Source organism: Dysidea avara, chromosome 8 (assembly GCF_963678975.1).
Source record: "Dysidea avara chromosome 8, odDysAvar1.4, whole genome shotgun sequence".
NCBI classification, from domain to species: domain Eukaryota; kingdom Metazoa; phylum Porifera; class Demospongiae; order Dictyoceratida; family Dysideidae; genus Dysidea; species Dysidea avara.
Genome location: NC_089279.1, coordinates 3,389,170 through 3,406,957, shown reverse-complemented (window position 1 = coordinate 3,406,957; position 17,788 = coordinate 3,389,170).

The window sequence follows — 17,788 nt, the reverse complement described above, 5'->3', positions numbered from 1 at the left end:
GACTTATTTCTATAATTTGGTAAGGTGAGACCAAAAAAAAAAAAAAAAAAAAAAAAAGGTCACGACCAACTGACAAGAGTTTTCCACCTCACCAGCTACCATTTCTAGCTGATAAACTACATAAAAATCCTTACATAGCTCGCTGCACACTGACTACTTTATTAGAGTGACTGCTCTATTAGAGTATCTCGATCTTTATCACGGTCTTCAAGAAAGATAATTTCGTTTTGATATCATTCTGAGGGGGGGCTAAGCCCCCCCTCAGCAGACCGAAGGGGGGCTTTAGCCCCCTAGCCCCCCCCCCCCCTTCCGCCGCCTATGGTTGCCATGCTGTGAATAAAGTTCATAGATTTATGAACTTTTTGTCTTGTTTGTGAACCTGAAATAATCTATGAACTTTTTATGAACTTTTGGCTGGTTTGTGAACTTGAAATAATCTATGAACTTTTTTATGAACCTGGAGTAATCTGTGAACATTTTATGAACTTTTGGCAATTTTAGGTGGTAACCTTTTTTTTTTTTTTTTTTTTTTTTGGCTCTTCAGTGCCCTACTAACCCAGAGATCCACCTATTTATAATGTGTAAGCTAGTTTTCGGAAAGTGACTATGGATTTATGAACTTTTTATGAACAAATTTATTTTTTCACATGAACATTTGGAGCAAATCATCTGGCAACACTGGCAAGCGGGATTCTCAGAACGAGTGTGGGTATTCGAACCACACCAGACCCTTTTTTCTCCCGACCCAACGATAAAGAGAAAAAAGCAGTCTGTCCACGTGAGACTAGGATCATGTTTCCAAGAGACTAGTGCCGAATGTTTCCGAATTGTATTCCTGCATGTTTCTTTTTTTTTTCCTGCATGTTTCCGAATTGTATTCCTCCAGCACGAATGGGAGGCCTGGATCTGTGTAACCCTTCTGCTAATGCTAACTTTGAATTTGATTCTTCCATTCAAGTTACCTCATCTTTAACCAAGGAGATCATTGAACAACAGACTTGCTTTAGGATGTCAGTGGTTAGTGCCCAGCGTCAAGCTAAGGCTGATGTTATAGCTTTGAGACATCGACAGCTGGTTTGTAAGCAATTGGAACTCACACCACAGTTGCCAGCTAGTTTACGTCATAGTGTTTCTTTATCTAGTGAGAAAGGTGCCTCATCATGGTTATCAGTGCTTCCTATTGAAGAACATGGTTTTGCACTCCATAAAGGTGCATTTAGGGATGCACTGTGTCTACGATATGGTTGGTTGCCCAATGGTCTACCTGCTAAGTGTGTCTGTGGTCATGGCTTTACTGTTGATCATGCAATGAATTGTGCTACAGGTGGTTTCCCTACTCTACGTCATAATGAACTTAGGGACTTCACTGCTGCTGCTCTGTCTGAAGTATGTCATAATGTGGCCATTGAACCAGTGCTGCAACCCCTGTCTGGTGAGTCCTTTCGCTATGCCACAGCTAATGTGGAGGATGAGGCACGTTTAGATGTAAGTGCACATGGTTTTTGGGGAAGTCGCCATCAGAAGGCTTTCTTTGATGTTAGAATTTTCAATCCAGTTATCAAAACACAGCGGTTTCTTCCTTGTACAGAAGGTTTGAAAGAGATAAACAAAGGATGTATGAACAGAGAATAAGAGTTGTTGAAATGGGCCCATTCACTCCATTGGTCCACTTTTGGAGGAATGGGTAGTGCAGCTACAGTTGCTTATAAGCGTCTAGCTTCTATGCTATCTACTCAACGGGGCCAATCTTACAGCAGTGTTGTATCATGGATTAGATGTTCCACCAGCTTCTCTTTGCTCAGGTCAGCAGTGACCTGCTTGCGTGGAGCAAGGTCACACCGTGGCAGCCCTGTGACTATTGGAGCACTTGACCTTGCTATTTCGGAAGGCCAAGTGTTGCCATCTCATTGATTTTTTGAGTTTACAGTCTTTGTCCAGCACTTTTACCATCTGGTGCTGGGGGTGGTGGCAAGGGGTGCAGGCACCCCGAGAAAAAAAAATCATTGAATATTCCTGCATGTTTATTGAAAGAACTGAGCACTGAATTTGCACTAACACTTATATACATAATAGCATCTCTACAACAAGTTGAATGAAAAAAAAAGCAAATATATTTCCTATTTGCAATTCTGTACACAATACATTACAATTATTTCCGATGGACAGCATGGGTACTTCTAGTCTCGTGCCCATCCGCGAGCCCGGCTGGGCACGAGACTAGGGTACTTCATCATAAGATAAATATTCAAATTCTATTGCTGATGACCTATCTAATACACAGGTAATTATAACACTTAGTATACATTTCGAGTATACCTGGTGGCTAACCTGGTGTACTAGTGGCGTAGGCCGTAGCTACCATTGAGGCAACCGAGGCAGCTGCCTCGGTAAAAAATTCTCAACAGGCTGAGCAGACCTGAGTATAGGCACTCCTGATTTTCTACTCAAACATTTATACTAGACAACATTACTGCAATTTAAGTAGCTGAAAAGTGGTCCAGCACTGTGTCACCGTAGGTGTAGGCTCGGCTAGCCCTGCTTAGTACTACAGCTGTATAGATTCTATACATTGTAAAAGATCGAGATACTCTATTAGAACAGTCACCGTAATATACTCTAATAGAGCATTCAGTACAGATTAGCGACTGTACCCATTATATTGCTTTGTCTGAATCATTTACATTTTTATTGAATTACTTTTCAAAAATTCCAATGAAAGAACTCACTCTAAGTTTATGAAAAAATTGCCAGCATTGTACCAGAGCAGGTTTTCCTTTACTTTGGTGGAACGTCGTAAGTTTCATACAGCTATACAGATCTTTAAATCTATTCACCAGAAGCTACCTTCGTATCTCCACAATATATTTCACTATTCCAGAGATATCACAGGTCATATTGGTCGAAACATTAATAGACTCTTTGTTCCTAGAGTAAACAACAATTATGGGAAAAGAAGTTTTTATTACAGGGGAGCTATGATATGGAACAGTTTACCATCAACTGTTACTGAAGCAACCAACTTATCTAAATTTGTACGGTTATATCATGATAAATTTAGTTGATTGTATCTGTGTAGTTTTGTGTACTGTTCTTTGTATACCCTTTTGTGTTGTATGTTTATGTATGTATGTATGTATGTATGTATATATGTATTTGTGTATGTATGTATGTATGCTTGTTTCGCAGGGCTCCACTGAAAATCAGTGTTTTTCACTGAGTGGAATCCCTGTTTAAATATTACAATTACAATTACAATTACAATTACAATGAAAAATAGCCTCCGAGGCTCCACATATCAATTCAAAGCATATATTTTTAAAATTTTCCTCGAAGGAGCATGCCCCTGGAGTCCCTAGCTTGACATGCTTAGCACATGCAGTTGAGCATCACATGAAAGAGATAATCTCTGACTTAAACATCACATCAGATCAATAACAAGTATAATGTGCATGACTATGACCTTCCTTGCAGTCCATGGATGGCCTGACTACTCAAACTATCTCTGGAGTAATTTAGTTTTTGTACCAGTTTAATGCAATTAAAGTAGTAAAATAATTGAAGCATGGTATACTGTAGTATTAACTAAGCTGGAGACATGTAGAAAAATGTTCTGAGTCTTCTGAAACTGTTTCTTCCATCCAACCAGAGAGTCAACTTGTAAATGTTGTACCACCCATACTTGAAAGTATTTGTGAATCATTTGAGTCAGAAGCAGGCCCTTTCAATTAGGTCAATGCATAAACTTTGCCTCGGTAAAGATTTATTCCTGGCTACGCCACTGTGTACTACTGAACTTTGGTAGTATTCCTCATCTCCATATTCTTTTATTGGTCCATCCACCACTTTACACATGGCACACAAGATTGGTGAAAGTAACCCACAAAACACATTTCAAGCAGTACTTATAACATTTAGCAGTGAAGGGGTTGATGGAGTCTGCTCAGCAATAGCATTTATGTTAGTGCATCTCCCCAGACAGCTGTATCTCACCTTGTACAAATTGAAACAGTTCAACATGCACTGAACCTTGTACAGCAGGATTACACCATCTGATTGGATCATCTCCAAAAGTTGTTTCAGATCTAAGTACAGATAACAGGTATAAGGGCTGCAATATGATGATACGTAGTATCCCTATAGTGATGCTAGTTCATATAGATCTGCATGTGTCCACCTCATCCTGCTGTATTGGTGACACCAGTCCAGCAGTTTGTGTACTAAAGTGTGACTAATCTGTCCTTATGTGAATGTATATATATATCTAATCCAAAACAGCCAAGCTGTAAAAAAAGAGTGCGACCCTGAGAAAGGCTATGGTGAAAAAAGATGTGAAATCCAAGGTGGCGGCCAAGAAATGGCTGTGATGGTAGGTTTATGGTAAAAATTTTAATAACGACAATTCAGGTGAATTTTGTGACAAGACCAAGCGGCACCAAATTCACCTGAATTGTTGTTATTAAAATTTTTACCATTAACCTACCATCACAGCCATTTCTTGGCCGCCACCTTGGATTTCACATCTTTTTTCACCATAGCCTTTCTCAGGGCCGCACTCTTTTTTTACAGCTTGGCTGTTTTGGATTAGATTTCACTTCTTTTTGTATTTGTATACCCCAAAACCGGCCTATGGCTGGCTTTAGGGCTTTTTAACCTGTCATTTTTTCTTTACTACAGGAAGAAGAAAAGATGAAGCAGGGTGATTTCTTTGTAGCTGACCTCTCTGCAAGGTGATCCTTCTAGCTGATCTCTCTACCGGATGACTTGTTTGTAGCTGAACTCTCTACAGGGTGATTTGTTTGTAGCTGAACTCTCTACAAGGTAATTTCTTCTAGCTGATCTTTCTACAGTGTGATTTGTTTGTAGCTGAATTCTCTACGGGCAATTTGTTTGCAGCTAAACTGCTGAACTCTCTACAATGTAACTTCTTCTAGCTGAACTCTCTACAGGTGGCTTGTTTCTAGCTGAACTCTCTACAGGGTGATTTGTTTCTAGCTGAACTCTCTACAAGGTAACCTCTTCTAGCTGATCTTTCTACAGGGTGATTTGTTTGTAGCTGAATTCTCTACAGGGCAATTTGTTTGCAGCTGAACTCTCTACATTGTAGTTTCTTTGTAGCTGAACTCTCTACAATGTAACTTCTTCTAGGTGAACTCTCTACAGGGTAACTTGTTTCTAGCTGAACCCTCTACAGGGTGATTTGTTTCTAGCTGAACTCTCTACAATGTAACTTCTTTTAGCTGATCTTTCTACAGGGTGATTTGTTTGTAGCTGAATTCTCTACAGGGCAATTTGTTTGCAGCTGAACTTTCTACATGGTAGTTTCTTTGTAGCTGAACTCTCTACAATGTGACTTCTTCTAGCTGAACTCTCTACAGGGTGACTTGTTTCTAGCTGATCTCTCTACAGTGTAACTTGTTTCTAGCTGAACTCTCTACAGGTTGATTTGTTTGTAGCTGAATTCTCTACAAGGTAACTTCTTCTAGCTGATCTTTCTACAGGGTGATTTGTTTGTAGCTGAATTCTCTACAGGGCAATTTGTTTGCAGCTGAACTCTCTACATTGTAGTTTCTTTGTAGCTGAACTCTCTACAATGTAACTTCTTCTAGGTGAACTCTCTACAGGGTAACTTGTTTCTAGCTGAACTCTCTACAGGGTGATTTGTTTCTAGCTGAACTCTCTACAATGTAACTTCTTTTAGCTGATCTTTCTACAGGGTGATTTGTTTGTAGCTGAATTCTCTACAGGGCAATTTGTTTGCAGCTGAACTTTCTACATGGTAGTTTCTTTGTAGCTGAACTCTCTACAATGTGACTTCTTCTAGCTGAACTCTCTACAGGGTGACTTGTTTCTAGCTGATCTCTCTACAGTGTAACTTGTTTCTAGCTGAACTCTCTACAGGTTGATTTGTTTGTAGCTGAATTCTCTACAAGGTAACTTCTTCTAGCTGATCTTTCTACAGGGTGATTTGTTTGTAGCTGAATTCTCTACAGGGCAATTTGTTTGCAGCTGAACTCTCTACATGGTAGTTTCTTTGTAGCTGAACTCTCTACAAGGTAACTTCTTCTAGCTGATCTCTCTACAGGGTGATTTGTTTGTAGCTGAACTCTCTACAAGGTAACGTCTTCTAGCTGATCTTTCTACAGGGTGATTTGTTTGTCTCTTCAGGGCAATTTGTTTGCAGCTGAACTCTCTACATGGTAGTTTCTTTGTAGCTGAACTCTCTACAATGTAACTTCTTCTAGCTGAACTCTCTACAGGGTGACTTGTTTCTAGCTGAACTCTCTACAGGGTGATTTGTTTGTAGCTGAACTCTCTACAGGGTGACTTGTTTCTAGCTGATCTCTGTGCAGGGTGACTTGTTCCTAGCTGAACTCTCTACAGGTGATTTGTTTGCATCTGAACTCTCTTACATGGTGGTTTTTTTGTAGCTGAACTCTCTACAAAGTGACTTCTTCTAGCTGATCTATCTACAGGATGACTTGTTTCTAACTGAACTCTCTACAGTGTTATCTGTTCATAGCGGAACTTTCTAATGGGTGATTTGTTTGCAGCTAAACTCTTTGCATGATTGTTTCTTTGTAACTGAACTCTCTACAAGGTAACTTCTTCTAGCTGATCTCTCTACAGGATGACTTGTTTCTAACTGAACTCTCTATAGTGTGATCTGTTCATAGCGGAACTTTCTAATGGGTGATTTGTTTGCAGCTAAACTCTTTGCATGATTGTTTCTTTGTAACTGAACTCTCTACAATGTGACTTCTTCTAGCTGATCTCTCTACAGGATGACTTGTTTCTAACTGAACTCTCTATAGTGTGATCTGTTCATAGCGGAACTTTCTACTGGGTGACTTGTTTGCAGCTGAACTCTCTACATGATGGTTTCTTTGTAACTGAACTCTCTACAAGGTAACTTCTTCTAGCTGATCTCTCTACAGGGCAATTTGTTTGTAGCTGAATTCTCTACAGGGTGATATATTTGAGCTGAACTCTCTACATGATGGCTTCTTTGTAGCTGAACTCTCTATTAGGTACCTTCTTCTAGCTGATCTGACTACAGGGTGACTTGTTTGTAGCTGAATTCCCTACAGAATAACTTGCAATGTAATATAACTGTGTAAATTAAACATGCAGCTGAATGCTTTATTAGGGTGACTGTTCTATTAGAGTATCTCGATCTCGCATTTGCTGCACGTAGTTGCCTTTCGAATCATAACTCAGTGATTTGTAATCCGATTCTTCTGTACTACTGCAGGAACTTTCTATGATGATTATTCCAGCTACATACTGATTTTCAGCTCGTTGCTCTAAGCGGTTTGCCTGGTAGACACGAAAACTAATAGTTTTTTTATTCACAAAAATCGATCGCGTAATTTTGACACAGGTTGGGTTTTGTGTCATATCTCCATGGTCTTTATCCCGATTCCTTTCAAACTACAAAAAGGCACTCCTACGATGGTTGCTCCATCTACATATCAATTTTCAACTGATTCCTCCAAGGGGTTTACCCTGTAGGCGTGACAGACCTTAGACCTTATTTTACGAAAATAATCGGTAATAACTCCGTGAATGTTCATCGGATTCCTACCAAAGTTGGTACGGAGATCCGCCTTAATGAGCCCTTTAAGTGTGCCAAATTTCAGCCCAATCCGAGCACGCATTCGTGTTTTATGGCGAATTTTGCGAAGTGTGCGAAATGAAGAAGATGAAGAAGAAGAAAAAAACGAAGAAATTAAAACGAAATTTTGTTCGCTCGTATCTCGAAAATGGCTGGAGCGATTTTCTTCAAATTTGGTATGTAGACTCCCCTAACTGGGCGGCACGTCCCTAGCAAATTTGGTTCCAATTGGATAAGGGGTCACAGAGCTACATAGGTGTGAAAATTGCGTTTTCTTTCTTCCTGTTAATATACTCACGGTGTGGCGCGCCGGCTTCTTGGGCCGCACGACACACTATCGTGTGTCTTGATACTCACTAAAATTCTAGTTGTTGAACAATAAGAGTCATATAGCTAGTAGTATATAGCTACAAGTTAGTACATATAGTGCATGCAGTGGTTGTTTTAAATCTTTAAATAACTGAAAAAACATCCTGAGCAGCCAAAAAAATTCAAGGGAGATGAAACCATCAGTTATATTGAACTAACCTTGATGTTAACTCCACCCTACCATCATTCTCTGTGTCAGAGATGTACCCTGAGGTATCGTGATGACAAGTGTCATGGTATTCCCGGTATGAAAGAAACACATAGTGTATTTGAAGTGGTAGTGATACCACTGTAGTGAATTCTTGCAGTAGTTTCTGACACTGTATACCTATATACTGGATACACACATGCTCTAAATTTAATTACAGGTCAAAACTATAAACCGATAATAAACAGAAATTAAATTGAAGGACACAGACCCTGTGACAAGAAGCATAATATATTCATAACCATGTAAATCACAGTTAATGCCATACACAACCTTTTAATGTCTATGAAACATTACAATATTCTGTGGATAAACATTTATTGCGAATAAAGTTAATAATCACACTATATATACATGCACTGAAGAAAAAAGTTACATGAGATACTGGTATGGGGTATGTATCACACCAGTCAATACTGGTATGGGGTATGTATCACACCAGTCAATACTGGTATGGTGTATGTATCACACCAGTCAATACTGGTATGGGGTATGTATCACACCAGTCAATACTGGTATGGGGTATGTATCACACCAGTCAATACTGGTATGGGGTATGTATCACACCAGTCAATACTGGTATGGGGTATGTATCACACCAGTCATGACATGTCATTGTGCCACTGTGACATGCAACTCTTTCTGGATACAAAACTCACGAAATATTAATTATATATTAACTGCATGTGGAAATATGTGAAGTAATTATTATGTCTGTTCTGCTGGTTATCTTCAGTGGTTTCATGGTTCCACTGGTTGTCATGGTTCTGTGGCTCCACTGCATGGTATTCATGGTTACTGCATGGTTCCACGTAGATATGAATTCACAGCTAAAACTACTTAATCCATTGATTATTCAATATCAACAGCTAGGAATGTTGTTCAAGATATCTAAATGTAGACACCTTTTTATCCTCTATCATGCATGGTGAATAAAGTTGCATTGAAGTTGGAATGTTACAAGTCAGAAGTATCTTTGTCTAGTTACAATATCAAGTCTTATAGCCTTTTCAATTGGCATGATCTGAATTGTGAAAAAAATTGCAGCAGTTTTAGGCTGACCAAGTTTTAAGACTGGTTTACTATAGGTCATATACGTCTGGTAGTGAAGAATCATTGTAGCAATAAAAATAACTTGTGGCTTTATTTTATTAGCTATAGCTGTTTGCTAGAAATTAGTTTATAGTCGGATTTCAAAAAGAATTCACTTATATACTATGATGTTTTTCATCTATGCATAATTATGTACCAGCCTGATTCTTCACGGCTGTTCCTTATAAAAACTGAAAATTTTAACCTATACATTTAGCGTAGCTTCTGCGTCAGGTATCAATAGCATTGACATGATCACGGTTATCTCAGATACATGTACCTCCATGCAGGACCTGGGAATTATGTAAACCTAGTTGCTATAATTAGACATATTATACCATATGCAGTTGAATCAAAATGCTTTAAGCTATAGGCTAGTAGCATGGTATATGGCTATGCTGCTTACCTCTTTATTAACAAATATGACAGGAATTTAAATGTGGGAGCATTAGTTATGTCATGAGGTATTAGATTCTACAGTTCAATCGCTGAAGGGTATATAACTGCTAACTCTGTTCTTTTAGTATAGCCACTTTGTAAAAAAATGCATCATCTGGAACAATTAATGATGAATGATTTAATTGTACAGCACTTTTAATGTAATCGTTTCTTCTCAGTGTTCTAGATCTGTGCATGGGGATTCAGTCAACAGTAACTGTGGTCACCCTGGAGATTTTTTATACAAGCTAGGCAAACATGTGGGCACAAAGAGCATAGCAAGTCATACCTCATCACTACATGTATGGAATAGATACATGTCTGCATTCTGCAATTTGTATTATAAAGCCAGTTTAAAAAGTTGTTTAGGGCCAAAGAATTCTTGGCTATAGTATAGCATAATTGCATGAAAAGTCATAGTTAAGTCATGACAGCATGAAGAGCCATAAATGTTTCTTGCATAGTCTGTTTTTGCAGTTCCAGTCATGATGATAATTGAATTAATGACTCAGATGGCGAGCCACTACTAGTCACTGATGCACTTAAAGTTCACGGAATCTCAGAATCCATGTGGCTCTCAACAATCAGTGTGCTTGGAAATAAGATCACATTCAAGCTGGACACGGGTGCAGAAGCTAGTGTACTTCCACTGAAGGTATTTAACCGTCTGAGAGGTAAGCCTATGCTTACTAACACAACAACAAAACTATCTGCTTATGGAGGCTCTGTACTCACACCAATTGGCACATGTGTCCTTGAATGTAGAAGGAAGCTTGCTACTTCTGCTGTTAGATTTTTTGTCGTCTCTAAAGAAGTTCAACCCATATTAGGACTCAAGGACTGTACTAGTTTAGGTCTGGTTCAGAGGGTACATACGTTCAGGTCCCTGATTTGTTGAAGGAGACGATTCAAGTCGAATTTCCAGACATATTCAAAGGCCTTGGAAACATCGGAAAATATCGCATTACCCTAAAAGAGAATGCCATCCCAGTAATACACCAAGCTAGAAGAGTACCACATTTGCTATGTGACAAGTTAAAGCGCTCCCTTGATGCCAACTCGAATGTGGTGTGCTGCAGAAAGTTGATGAGCCCACTGACTGGGTGCACAACTTGGTTATTGTAGAAAAGAAGAATGGGACACTCTGCCTTTGCCTTGATCCCCGAGATCTCAATAAAGTGATCAAAAGAGAGCACTACAGAATACCTACTGCACAGGAAATATCAAGTAAACTTGCTGGATAAAAGGTCTTCTCTACATTTGACCTGAAAGATGGGTACTGGCAGGTTGAACTTGATGATTACAGTTCAATGTTATGCTCCTTCAGCACTCCTTTTGGTTGCTATCACTTCACTCGTATACCATTTGGCTTAGCATCAGCCAGCGAAGTGTTTCAGAAGAAAAATGAAGCTGCTTTTGATGGGATTGATGGTGTTCACATTGTGGCGGATGATATTATTATTGCTGCAGCCAATGTAGAAGAACATGACATGATCCTCCGACAGGTTTTAGCCAGGGCTCGAGATTGCAATGTGAAGTTCAACTTCGACAAACTTCAGTTGCGTGTCAACTCAGTCAAATACTTGGGCACCATTGTTAGTGATGAAGGAATTAAGCCAGATCCTGCCAAGGTCAGTGCCATTGTGAACATGCCAGTGCCTACTGACAAAGCTGCTCTACGACGGCTGCTTGGGATGGTAAATTTCCTTGCCAGTCACATCCCACTTCTGACACCATGTGGTACTCACGAGACTAACTAATTCTTATTATTTCACATCATACAAGTATACAATATGCCACAAATTCACTACCACTGGAATCATGAGAACGTGTTCTGTCCAGTGGAACCATATGAGAACCAGTGGAACTATGGAATGCCTATATGCCTATAGCTACATAGCTGATCTGACCTCATGGGCATGATCAGTGTAATTTTTTTCTATCCAGCTGTCTTCTATAAATGAGGTTGAGAAGACTGCATCAGAATTAGCCATGGACTACATTAACCATTAATAACCAACAAATGTTGGTTGATTCAATACAACTGATAACATTACAAACAACAGTAGTAAGTGATGCCTTAAATTTGTTGGTGACAGCTTTATACTATACTACAGCGGCGGAGGAAGTAGTTGATATGAGGGGGGGCTGGGCTGACCCAGACTTATTTCTATAGTTTGGTAAGGTGAGACCAAAAAAAAAAAAAAAAAAAAAGGTCACAACCAACTGACAAGAGCTTTCCACCGCACCAGCTACCATTGCTAGCTGATAAACTACATAAAAATCCTTACATAGCTCGCTACACACTGACTACTTTATTAGACTGACTGCTCTATTAGAGTATCTCGATCTTTATCACGGTTTTCAGCCCCACTCCAAGAAAGATAATTTCGGTGCGATATCATTCTGAGGGGGGGCAAAGCCCCTAGCCCCCCCCCCCCCCCTTTCCGCCGCCTATGCTATACTAACAATATGTTTTGTCTTATCGGGAACTGTGGAGATAATGTGAAAACTGGAAATACTGTGGCCGGAAAAAACCCAGAAAGTTAAAATAATTTGCATTACAGATAATATTGCTGGTAGCTATGTTAGCTATCAGGAGTCTGTAAGTGCCATGGGCTCCTGGTTAAGCTCATGGTATATATTTCTTTATGTAAAAGATACACCAATTGGTTACACTGCAACATTTGATATATGTATATAGGCTTTGCTTTTGCATACATCAATGCAAATCCAGGTAGGAAAACACTCCCGGGTTGACATCCTGCATATATAGGTAAGCCAACATACATCCCTTGTAAGAATGATGCAACATAATACTGGTAATATTATTTTTTATTATGGATGGATCCACCAGGAATGCTCAGAAAGTACACGCAGCACATGCATGCACACACACACACACACAAAGTAAAAGAAAACAAAGCCTTAGGTTTCAGTATACAACGTCATGCCTGACTTAACTGGGTAACTTGTGTCTTGGAGTCAGTAATGGCAAATCTTCCTGGGGCAGGACTAGAAACCTACAGGAGGCTGTCCCATGTCTCACAAGTAAAGGTGTGGGCACTCAAAGTCCTCACCTGTACGGCTGTACAGCGAGACATGGACACTTGACATTTGCTTTCCCAGATACAGCTAACCATTAATGACACAACTGGGTGGGCTGCTTCCCCAGTTAACACCAAATTACCTTTTGTGAACAGCTGGGTGGACTGGATTAGCATAGGCATAGCAACATATTTTTAAATAGGGGGGTTCTAGTATGGTGTTGAAGAGCAAAAAAAAAAAGAAGAGAAGTCAACACCTGCTAAGAATGGTTGCCCTCCACTTTGCATCACTGATAAAGTGCATAAAAATCCTCCTTATTCACAACTTCATAGTTTGCTACACTGCTTCTCTGAATACTGTGACTGCTTTATTAGAGTAACTGACTGCTCTACTAGAGTATCTCGATTTTTTGAATTTACAATCAGAAATTCGTAAAGGGGGCTGGACCCCCGGGTCGCCATGCCTTTAGCTAATGTGATTAAAGTTTCTTGCTCAAGGAAACAACAACAACAATAGCAACTATGGCATCAAACTTGGAAACTTTTGATTACCAGGCCAATGCTCTAACCACTTTGCTATGCTGCCTGACACACTTCTTGACTGCCTGCCCTGGAATCTTCTTCAGCTCCGGCCTCCATGGGAGACACCCACCTATCTAGCTAAGGGATGCTGGGTAACTGAATTACAAGTGATTGATTTAGGCCAGATGAATGAAATAACTCGCAAAGAGGGTGGATGGGCCACAGACAATAGCAGGGTCCTGGGACTCTGCTTAGTCTATCCTCAATGCAATGTATGAACTGTGTGCATAGTGAAAACCCTATTGTTGGCTTGCAAGGCCAACTCAAGGACACCCTGACCTTGCCTGGTCTATACCACATGGTCAGAGCCAGGGGTGCTACCATTAGCCATACCATAGAGTGACATGTTACCTACCAGGTCCACTGTGAGGAGGCTGCATGGTAGTATGGGCCTGCCCACCTTTGCACACAATATGCAATGTGTATGCACACAACTGGTGCATTCTTAGCTATATGGCATGTAGCTAGGCATAATTAAGGAGCTAATAATAAATTGACTTACTACTGAAGAATCTGATTATGGTCTATGTCTCTCTGAAGACTGCAAGCTCACCTCTGAAAGCAACGAGTGGCCTTCTCACAGCAGTGAAATGGTAGAACTGTATCATATATACACATAGCTGTAGTTTGACTAGCTGGACTAGTGCATAATTTTGTTTTTATTTGGTTTCGGTGAATCAAGACACACGGTAGTGTGTCGTGCGGCCCAAGAAGCCGGCGCGCAACCCCGTGAGTATATTGACAGGAAGAAAGAAAACGCAATTTTCGCACCTCCGTAGCTCTGTGCTGCCTTGATGAAACAAGACAAATTTTGCTGTGTACATTCCCTCCAACTTCAGTACTCCACATTCCAAATTTGAGCGAAATCGCTTCAGGAATTCCTGAGATATGCGACTTCAAAAATTGGCTTAGTTTCTTCGTTTTTTTTTTCTTCTTATTTTTCTTCCTCTTTTCGCACACTTACAAAAACTGCTATAAAACGCGAACGCGTTATCCGATTGCCTTGAAACTTGGCACACAGAAGGGGGGTATAAAGGCGCATCTCTGTACCAACTTTGGCTGGAATACCATAAACAGGCAAAGAGTTATGAGCGATTATGCACGAAAAATAACACCAATATGTTGTCACGCCTACAGGGTAAACCACGTATGGGAAGAAGCTGAAAATCGGTGGGTGAATAGGTTAACTATTGAACCTCAAACCTTTTGTGGTTTGAAAGAAATCGAGCTAAAAACCAGGAAGATACAGCGAAAAAATCAACAGTGTGTAACAATTATGCAATCGAGATTAGCTAATTTATTATTATTATTATTATTATGCTTGCCACGCCTACCAGATAAACCACTTGGGGTAATGCTTTGAAAATCACTGTACAGATGGAGTTATCATCTTAGAAAGGCTCTTCAATGGCGTAGAAAAATCAGACTTAAAGCCACGGAGTTATAACACGAAATCCAACTTGGTGTAGCAAGTGCGAGATCGAGATACTCTAATAGAGCAGTCATCCTAATAGAGCAGTCACCCTAAACAGAATTCAAGAGATCAGTTAGAAATAAGTAACCTGTATAGAGATCAGCTACAAACAAATCACCCTGTAGAGAGTTCAGCTACAAACAATTCACCCTGTTCAGACATCAGTTAGAAGAAGTTTTCTTGTAGAGAGTTCAGTTACAAACAAATCACCCTGTTGAAAGATCAGCTAGAAGATGTCACCTTATAGATAGTTCAGTTACAAAGAAACCACCATGTAGAGAATTCAGCTACAAACTAGTGACCCTGTAGATACATCAGCTAGAAGAAGTTACCTTGTAGAGAGTTCAGCTACAAAGAAACCATTCTGTAAAGAGCTCAGCTGCAAACAAATCACCTATACAGAATTCAGCTACAAACAAATCACCCTGTAGAGAGATCAGCTAGAAGAAGTTACCTTGTAGATAGTTCAGCTACAAACAAATCATCCTGTAGAGAGATCAGCTAGAAGAAGTTACCTTGTAGATAGTTCAGCTACAAACAATTCACCCTGTACAGAGCACAGTTAAAAGAGGTTTCCTTGTAGAGAGTTCAGCTACAGACAAATCACCCTGTAGAGAGATCAGTTAGAAGAAGTTACCTTGTAGATCGTTCAGCTACAAACAATTCACCCTGTAAAGAGATCAGCTAGAAGAAGTTACCTTGTAGAGAGTTCAGCTACAAAGAAACCATCATGTAGAGAATTCAGCTGCAAACAAATCATGTATAGAGAGTTCAGCTACAAACAAATCTCCCTGTAGAGAGATCAGCCAGAAGAAGTTTCCTTGTAGAGAGTTCTGCTACAAACAAATCACCCTGTAGAAAGATCAGCTAGAAGAAATCACCTTGTAGAGAGTTCAGCTTCAAAGAAGCAATCATGTGAGAGTTCAGGTACAAACAAACTGTCCTGTAGAGAGATCAGCTAGAAGAAGTTACCTTGTAGAGAGTTCAGCTACAAAGAAACCATCATGTAGATAGTTCAGGTACAAACAAATCACCCTGTAGAAAGATCAGCTATAGAAGAAATCACCTTGTAGAGAGTTCAGCTACAAAGAAACTATCATGTAGAGAGTTCAACTACAAACAAATCACCCTGTAGAAAGATCAGCTATAGAAGAAATCACCTTGTAGAGAGTTCAGCTACAAAGAAACCATCATGTAGAGAGTTCAGCTACAAACAAATCGGCCTGTAGAGAGATCAGCTAGAAGAAATTACCTTGTAGAGAGTTCAGCTACAAAGAAACCATCATGTAGAGAGTTCAGCTGCAAACAAATCACCTGTAGAGAGTTAAGCTACAAACAAATCTCCCTGTAGAGAGATCAGCTAGAAGAAGTCACCTTGCAGGGAGTTCAGTTACAAAGAAATAAACCATGTAGAGAGTTCAGCTGCAAACAAATCACCTGTAGAGAGTTCAGCTAGAAACAAGTCGCCCTGTAGAGAGATCAGCTAGAAACAAGTCACCTTGTAGAGAGTTCAGCTAGAAGAAGTCGCATTGTAGAGCTACAAAGAAACTACCATGTAGAGTTCAGCTGCAAACAAATCACCCTGTAGAGAACTCAGCTACAAACAAATCGCCCTGTAGAAAGATTAGCTAGAAGAAGTTACCTTATAGGGAGTTCAGCTATGAACAGATCACCCTGTAGAGAGTTCAGCTACAAACAAATCACCCTGTAGAGAGTTCAGCTACAAACAAATCACCCTGTAGAGAGTTCAGTTACAAAGAAACCACCATGTAGAGAGTTCAGCTGCAAAAAAAATCAATCACTCTGTTGAGAGTTCAACTAGAAGAAGTCACCTTGTAGAGAGTTAAGCTGCAAATAAATCACCCTGTAGAGAATTCAGCTACAAACAAATCACCCTGTAGAAAGATCAGCTAGAAGAAGTTACCTTGTAGAGAGTTCAGCTACAAAGAAACCACCATGTAGAGAGTTCAGCTGCAAACAAATCACCTGTAGAGAGTTCAGCTAGAAACAAGTCACCCTGTAGAGAGATCAGCTAAAAACAAGTCACCCTGTAGAGAGTTCAGCTAGAAGAAGTCACATTGTAGAGAGTTCAGCTACAAAGAAACTACCACGTAGAGAGTTCAGCTGCAAACAAATCATCCTGTAGAGAGTTCAGCTAGAAGAAGTCACCTTTTAGAGAGTTCAGCTACAAAGCAACCACCATGTAAAGAGTTCAGCTGCAAAAAACTCAATCACCTCGTAGAAAGATCGACTAGAAGAAGTTACCTTGTAGAGAGTTCAGCTACAAAGAAACCACCATGTAGAGAGTTCAGCTGCAAACAAATCACCTATAGAGAGTTCAGCTAGAAACAAGTCACCCTGTAGAGAGTTCAGCTAGAAGAAGTCACATTGTAGAGAGTTCAGCTACAATGAAACTCCCATGTAGAGAGTTCAGCTGCAAACAAATCACCCTGTAGAGAACTCAGCTACAAACAAATATGCAGTGTAAAAAGATCAGCTAGAAGAAGTTACCTTGTAGAGAGTTCAGCTACAACGAAACCACCATGTAGAGAGTTCAGCTACAAACAAATCACCTGTAGAGAGTTCAGCTAGAAACAAGTCACCCTGTAGAGAGATCAGCTAGAAACAAGTCACCTTGTAGAGAGTTCAGCTAGAAGAAGTCACGTTGTAGAGAGTTCAGCTACAAAGAAACCACCATTTAGAGAGTTCAGCTGCAAACAAATCACCCAGTAGAAAGTTCAGCTATATATGAACAGATCACCCTGTTGAGAGTTCAGTTAGAAACAAGGAATCCTGTAGAGAGATCACCTAGAAGTACCACCTTGTAGAGAGTTCAGCTACAAACAAATCACCTGTAGAGAGTTCAGCTACAAACAAATCACCCTGTAGAGAGATCAGCTAGAAGAAGTCACCTTGTAGAGAGTTCAGCTATAAAGAAACCACCATGTAGAGAATTCAGCTGC